Source organism: Schistocerca gregaria, chromosome 7, assembly GCF_023897955.1.
Source record: "Schistocerca gregaria isolate iqSchGreg1 chromosome 7, iqSchGreg1.2, whole genome shotgun sequence".
NCBI classification, from domain to species: Eukaryota; Metazoa; Arthropoda; class Insecta; order Orthoptera; family Acrididae; genus Schistocerca; species Schistocerca gregaria.
The window spans coordinates 414,885,676-414,894,297 of record NC_064926.1 but is presented as its reverse complement, the minus strand read 5'-3'; positions in this window follow the sequence as shown (position 1 = coordinate 414,894,297).

The window sequence follows — 8,622 nt, the reverse complement described above, 5'->3', positions numbered from 1 at the left end:
CTACACGGTTCTCGGTCCCGGTTGTTCTTCTTGTCCATAGATACCAGTATTTTATCCGCTCTAGTTTACCACTTTGCTACTCCTTCGTGTACGCTACTCCACGTTCTGCACTCGCTCGTGATACACTGCCTCCTGTACTCGTCCATCACGTCGCTCAAGGTCACAGCACAACGTGTAAGTGTCCCGGTGTTCATTGCATATTTCGTGACACAGGCAATAGTCCTTAGTAAGGTCTGGTGTCACCTGGCCTTCACCTAGGTTTTATCACACCTACGCCGACTGCTGGTGTCTAAAATGTCACACGGAACCTCTTTTTTGCTCTCTTATGCGTATAACTGCCTGTGAAGATTATTATTAATTCCGGTCCCTCGTTTATTTTCAGTATAACGCCTGATGATAGACACGTACGAGTCCGAAACCGGTCCTGTTTAAGTACTGAAAAATAAAAAGAACCTTACAACTGAAGCGGTATTTTCAGCCTATGTTATTGTGTGAACTCACATTTCTTAACTTTTTAAATCTTGTCACGAAATGTACACTCATGTATTTAAACAGCAAAGCTATTGGAGTAATTACTTTGATTTCCAATTCTATTTCTTTTCTTTTGATATTTTCTTAATTATATGTTGCTCTGTGCTTGCTCCATGACTCGTGCTCCCTCAGTGCCTCCCTTTTATAATTATCTGAACTTGTGCGCAGTTTTAATAATAGTACATGAGGCTATGGATATTTACAAATTGCAAACGACCACTAGTAATCGCTAAAGTGGTTCCATTATTGCAATGTTTTGGAGAGACACATCAGTATTACTTCTCGCGTCCTAGTGTGAGGAGCCATCGGTTATGAATTTGGTTCATGACTGATATGACTGAACTCTGACAGCAAAAAAGATACATCACGCACATCCGGCACTCTCTTATGTTAACTCTAATGCTCCAAAACGTATGTAGCAGCAACCTGAACTTCAACTCCTTCCGAGTGCCAGTACTCACGATATCAAGAACCAATTACAACGGCTTTATCACACCCACAGTGTGTGAATCTCCGCACTGTTCACTGGTCAGTGCGCTGTTACTACTACCCGCCTTACTACTTTGACTCAAGTGGCTCTGAGCACTATGGGACCTAACGTCTGAGGTCATCAGTCCCCTACACTTAGAACTAATTAAATCTAACTAACCTAAGGACATCACACACATTCATGCTCGAGGCAGGATTCGAACCCGCGACCGCAGCCGCCACGCGGTTCCCGACTGAAGCGCCTAGAACCACTCGTACACAGCAGCCGGCGCTACATTGGCTCGGCTTTGTTATCACAGAAGTAAGATCTAGTACCTTCTCAAACCGTGAAACTTCGCTTTATTTCCTCGTCCCCTTCTGGGCGCTTCACTTTCTGCCTGTCAGTGTATTTCGTCTGCTTCTCGGATAAATTCTGCGAATCGCTGGCTTTTTCGCAAACAGTGAAATTTGAAATTAAAAGGTTTCCACATTACCACATTTTACGACAGCTTTGAGATAATTGCAACAGATCTGTTTCGTCCACGTTCGGTTGTTACTTCACTGTGTTCTTTGAAAACACCAAGATACTCTCTTTTCAGTATATATCGGCGAACAATGTGAAAGCCTGTGATATCATTTCACAGTTTTAGCACTTCTACCTATTTAAATACATTCTCCAGTATTAAGTCATAAATTCATGGAAGGACACTTGAAAGTACACTTTGCAGACACATAAGGTGATATGAATAACTCAGTGACAGTTACCTTTAGTGCGTCTACTACGTGACGATACTACATTCATGACATTCAGTATATTTTCTATAATTCATTTATTTTCGTTGTAGAATCTAATCGCTGCGGGAGATGTCATAGAACTCCAGGTTTCTTTCTGCAGTAGGCGGCCATCCACCAGGTGAGCACTCAATCTGGCGTACTGACGTTCCATTGCTACAAAAAGACCAGCCTTCAGAGATCATCAGATCTCCGCTATGGGTGCACAACAATAGAACAAATACTTTCTAGTTTTGTAGTAAACACGTATTACTATGACAAAATCACTAAATTAGTTTTATACTGTAACATATATCTAACCATACCACACATCGTATACACAAATTTCTTAGTGATACTGTATTAATTTCTGTATGACGAACACTTTCTCAATTTCCTGTTCCAAACGCAAGTCGTTTTGTGGGAAGATGAATATTTGGTAAGCCCCTGCATGAGCTCGAATCTCTCTGACATTACAGTCAGCTTCTTTCCACGAGATATAAGTGAGAGAAAGTTATGCCTCACTCTTCTAGGAACTTATGTTCCCTGGATTTTAACTGCGAAAGACACCCTGATGCGCTATGTCTCTCTTGTATTATCTCCAATCGGAGTAGGATTAGTATCTAGTAACAGGACAAGGTGTATCTGTGTAGGCGTACTGTAATGCAATATGATCCGCTTCCTGTTGTGAATCACACGCCCGCACGACATCCGACGGAAGGGTTCACACATGCTGGCTGCTGGCCAAGGGCGTCTTCTGATCTGCTGTAAGCCATTAATACCGAGGCGCTGCATTGTCGCTACGAGGTCCGTCCGCGCGACTTCAGACAAAGCACGGGAACGTGTGCGTTTTCCGTGATCCTACGTCAGCAAAGCCACTGATGGTAACGCAGTATGAAAGTATTGTTCACGTTTGCGTATGTGAAGCACAAACCATTCCATGTACAGGGGCTCACGAGGTGTCACACAAAGAAGTATTAATCACACGTCAAATTATATAAAAATATCATCTATAGTTTTATGTAAATGGAGTTACAGAGACAAACAGATTTGCTTATAACGTATGCACCTGATAAGTTATAACTTTTAATGTAATCACGACACCAGGCCCGGATCTAGAGCAGGAGGCGGGGACAAACCTGGGTATCTGCCCCAGGCGGCAATTAGAGAGTGCGCCAAGTTCATATTGTTGAGTTACATAAAGGGCATAGAAACCAGAGCACATTGGTGTATGGACTATGCATATGAGTTTGAAACGCATTCCAGTTGGTTTTAGAACATTTTTCAACACATTCAGAGTTGATTTGTGAACGAATCATAAGTTGTTTTTTTAATCCAAGCGTAGTATACGAGCAGACTGTGACGAAACAGACGTAATGAAATCGAGAAACCACACCAGTCTTGGATATTATTCGTAGTAACAGTTTTTCAGTATCAGACAAGAACATTTTGATGTTTCATGTAGCAAAAAGTTTGGAGGTCTTTGATGAGGTAATAGATTCCTAAGCAGAAAGAAAATCACGCCGTGTCAAACTGTAGCAATGTCTGAGACGAAAAAATGCTGGGACCCAACAATTGAAGGAATGTGTACTGTCTGGCTTGTCTCTTATATTTACTTGTTTTATGTCACACTAAACAGAATGTTATTCGCTGTGACGAGCATAATTTTCTGAAGATTTCTGTCTCCCAGTTACAAATAATCCCTCCCAGTATTAATTGTGAGGTTTTTTGAGTACAGTAAGATGTCAAACCGACCGACTGGGAGCTGGAGGGGCAAGAGAGAACATTTAAATTTCCAATGTCCTGAATGTAAGTTTCATGGCCTCCATTACAGAATATACAGGTTTTGAATTCCACAGAGCGAAATACAGTGACGTCCGATAGAAGAATGCAGTGCGAAGAAGTGTGACACCTCACTTTGCCACATTTAAGACTAAATAACACGTCTTACAATTCTCCGAACATAAATATTTTATATATCAAATTCTTCAGAAAGATGTGTGCTAGAAAATGAACATTTTTTGAAAAATCGATATTTTTAAGAATTTTTACGTTTGACCATCTACGTTGAACATTCGATTGTCGGGGTGAGTGGTTGGGGGTTTGGGGGAGGTGGGGGGAGGGAGGCCGTCACTATCATGTTTTTGCCCCGGTTCGGAAATATCGTAGACCCGGGGCTGCACGCCACGAAAGAGTTAAAACAATCAAATTGTTGCCTTTGATGAACCGCTTGGATTCCAATGATCAGTAACTAATAATTAGGTGATGAAAACGTTTAACTGAAAATTAACGCAATTCAGCATAACGTAAATTAAGACAGATACACTGACAACATGGGAGTATGCGAATAACTATCTCGATTCTTTGGTTATTATTTTTAATACCCATTTTCTGGTTAGCTATTAAACTTGCGTACTTTTGACCACAGACTGAATCTCATCAAAGATATGTAAATTCTGAGTAGAGTATTGAAGGAAGAAGACAAAATCTGATCGCAATGGTGTAGTATTTGTAATCTGAAACTAAATAACCAATATTTAAAGAACATAAACAATTTCCGCCATTGAAGACCAAGATTGTGAATATTTAAACTCTATAATTTACGGAAAAATTATGGTACTAAGGAATTATTATGTTATTTGTCTGTGAAACAGAATTTTAGCTCTGAAGTAGTGGCGTAGAATACTGCTGTCAGTACTACACAGAATTATTATTATTATCATTAATATTGGGCAGTGGTCAGGGACAAGATGCTAGCAGCCGGAAGTCTTCCAATTTCTGGAATTCAGAAATAGCACACAGGCAATCAAATGATTTACAAACACTAAGTATAGTGCACACATTTGAACTCGGTTGACTATAAATGGGGGCGCAGGATGTGGGTGAAGAAAGTCTAGCTAATAGAGGAGTGGTAGAGCGGAAATGAACTTATTAACAACTGTCGAACCTCAGCGCCGATAATCGGCTGTCTCTTATGGGGAATAGCTACAGATATTATTTGCAGATGTACTGAGAATTGCTCTATCTTTCTATTACATAAAGAGCCTTGTAAATAAGCAGCACCAAATATCTCGTTGACTCATTAGTTCACATATTAATAAAATTCACAAATAAACTATCATTTAATTTTGGTCATTTTAAAAATAAAAGTGCTCAAAGAAAATTATTATTCTTTCTAAACTTAAGTCAGGCGCTAATGTTGAAGGTGGTGGCAGAGGGGTGAGTGGTGAGAGAAGACGTTTGCTTACAGCTAATATCTGACTCCACTTTGGGGTAATGGTGTGAGAATTTTTGGAGCCACTGCCGTGGACGGTATTTTCGGCTTCCAGAAATGTCATGATATGCGGGTATAAGATGAAAGTTCTGCAACAGTGATCTGGTAGATTAGCTGGACATAGGTTGCTGTAGTGGAAGCGCTAAACCGCAGTCCAGGATTTCAGATAGTATGCACCAGTAGCAAGCATTGAACAATAAAGCAACTTATAGAAAAGCTCAGCAGTCTGAGCATTAAAACAGAAACTCAGAACAAATGTTACGTCAGACTTTAATTGAAGCAAAATTTAACCTGAAACAATTATATAAAATATAATTTTACGAGCAAACCCAGCAATCTAAATAGTAAGGCAGAGACTCATAAAAATGTTTATATACACTTTGACCAGATCAAATATTTAACATGAAAGGATGAAGCACGATATGATATGCAGGCAGGCTAAGATACCTAAATAGTAAAACAGAGACACAAAACAATTGTATAGACAACCTATAATTGAAGCAAAATTTTAACTGAAACTCGTAAATACTGTAGTTAATCAAAGCAACAGAAGTGAGTAAATTAATATCCTTCAAAATAAACGTGCACACAAGGTCCGTAACGTGACTTCGCATTTAGATAGAAGAAATATTTCTCAGTATGTCAAGAACAATATATGACATGGTGTTCGCGGATTGGTCCTCTTAATTGATACAGACGCTGTGCTACGCGTGGAGCAACTCCAGAAGTGTTACACAAATAGGTCGATGTAATCTAAATACACCAATACAGTAATCAGACTTTTCTTATCAACAAGTTAATGTCAACCAAGTGATCAAAACTAATGCCTAACCTTAACATAGCCGCAAATAAGATCGCAAGGTCAACGTTAAAGTTTAGGTAAAACCAGTATTTACAGACAGCTCAATTAAAACTGAACCATGTTTAAAGGCAGATAAAAACCTATTCCAGATTTTAAAGAGACGTTCGTATCAGCCAAAAAGTTACTCATAACCATCTTTAAACAGTGGACGAAAATAGAAAAAAATGAGCCTCAGGCAAATTTGAAGACGAATTAAAAAAATTTCACAAAGGCTTAAGCCAATATTCAAGGAAGTTGAAGCACTAAACAAATGTTCACAATTTGAAAAGATTAAACTTATCCTGATCTTCCTTAAAAAAAGTAATTCTTTTCCAAACCTTAAAATAAATATACAGTAAGTTTACAATAGGCTACTCTCAAACGGTGAGTTTTTTACTTTCCAGAATCCCAATCAGTTCACGGCCAGAAGTTCCAAAATTACAATTACTAACAAATAGCTAGCAAACCGGAATTTCTGTACAATGTTCCACGCTAGAGGAGACTAAAATATCGGACACAACCAAGACAAATAAAATAACAAATACGGCGACGTGATATATAAAAGCGCAGCATACTGGTAGTATGGGAGCTTGAACATTCACCGTCACTACTGAGAAGCGAAGTACCAAAAAAACTAGTTCAAATGGCTCTGAGCACTACGGGACTTCTGAGGTTATCAGTCGCCTAGAACTTAGAACTACTTAAACCTAACTAACCTAAGGACATCAGACACATCCATGGCCGAGGCAGGATTCGAACCTGTGACCGTAGCGGTGGCGCGGTTCCAGTCTGTAGCGCCTAGAACCGCTAAGCCATCCCGGCCAATGCGAAGAACCACTTCGAAACCACCAACGTACAGATTAATGGGCTCACCAATGCGGACAGTAGCGAATATAGTACCCCACAGTAGACTTAATACTGTAAGCAATTTCGTGAAATGGCACACATTTCCCAGACGAAATGCAGTTCTGTCGAATGATGGCCGTTCCAAACTCACCAGTCACATTCCCGCCAATACCCTCCGCCGCTTCACACTCACGACCATTAGGCGTACACACCGCGCTGCCCTCTGTGTCAGCTGCGAACACCGCTGCTCCCTCAGCTACCACTCCAGACTATCTCCAGGACGGCTCCATCTTACGAAACCGCTAAACGACAGAGTCCACTGACAGATGTATACCCGCGAGGTAAGCCCTGTAGCCAACGATACGAGCGACATGTACCCGGAACGCTCGTATCAAACTGTCGTTCTTCCTCTCACTATTCGTGACTAAAATAATAGACACGAAGTACTTTCCAGCACACACTGTATGGTCACATATGAAGTACACGACTGGCCATTAAAATTGCTCCACCACCAAGATGACGTGCTACAGACTCTAAATTTAACCGACACGAAGAAGACGCTGTGATATGCAAATGATTAGCTTTTCACAGCATTCACATAAGGTTGGCACCGGTGGCGTCACCAAGAACGTGCTGACGTAAGGAAAGTTTCCAACCGATATCTCTTACACAAACAGAAGTTGACCGGCGTTGCGTGGTCAAAACGTTGTTGTGATGCCTCGTGTAAGGAGAAGAAATGCGTACTATCACGTCTCCGACTTTGATAAAGGTCGGATTGTAACCTATCGCGATTGCGGTTTATCGTATCGCGACATTGCTCCTCGCGTTGATCGAGATCCAATGACTGTTAACAGAATATGGAATCGGTGGGTTCTGGAGGGTTATACGGAACGCCGTGATGGATCCCAACGGCCTCGTATCACTAGCAGGCATCTTATCCGCATGACTGTAACGGATCGTGCAGTCACGTCTCGATCCCTGAGTCAACAGATGGGGACGTTTGCAAGACAACAACAATCTGCACGAACAGTTCGACGACTGGAGCGCCTGCTATGGTGTACTCAACGACGAAGCTAGGTGCACGAATGGCAAAACGTCATTTTTTCGGATGAATCCAGGTTCTGCTTACAGCATCATGATGGTCGCATTAGTGTTTAGCGACATCACGGTGAACGCATGTTGGAAGTGCGTATTTGTCATCGCCATACGGGCGTATCGCCCGGCTTGATGGTATGGGGTGCCATTGGTTACACGTCACGGTCACGTCTTGTTTGCATGACGGCACTTTGAACAGTGGACGTTACGTTTCAGATGTGTTACGACCCCTGGCTCTACCCTTCATTCGATCCCTGCGGAACCCTACATTTCAGCAGGATAATGCACGACCGCATGTTGCAGCTCCAGTACGGGCCTTTCTGGATACAGAAAATGTTGGACTGCTGCCCTGGCCAGCACATTCTCCAGATCTCTCACCAACTGGAAACGTCTGGTCAATGGAGTCCGAGCAACTGGCTCGTCACAATACGCCAGTCACTACTCTTGATGAACTGTGGTATCGTGTTGAAGCTGCATGGGCAGCTGTACATGTACACGTCAACCAAGCTCTGTTTGACGGAATGCCCAGACGTATCAAGGCCTCTATTACGGCCAGAGGTGGTTGTTCTGCATACTGATTTCTCAGGATCTATGCACCCAAATTGCCTGAAAATGTAATCACATGTCAGTTCTAGTATAGTATGTCTGTCCAATGTATACCCGTTTATCATCTGCATTTCTTCTTGGTGTAGCAATTTTAATGGCTAGTAGTGTGTGTCATGTAACGTGCCAGACCTGAACATAGTGAGGAACACATCTGTTGCCAGTCCCGGTCTTTTTTGCGAGAGAATACGAT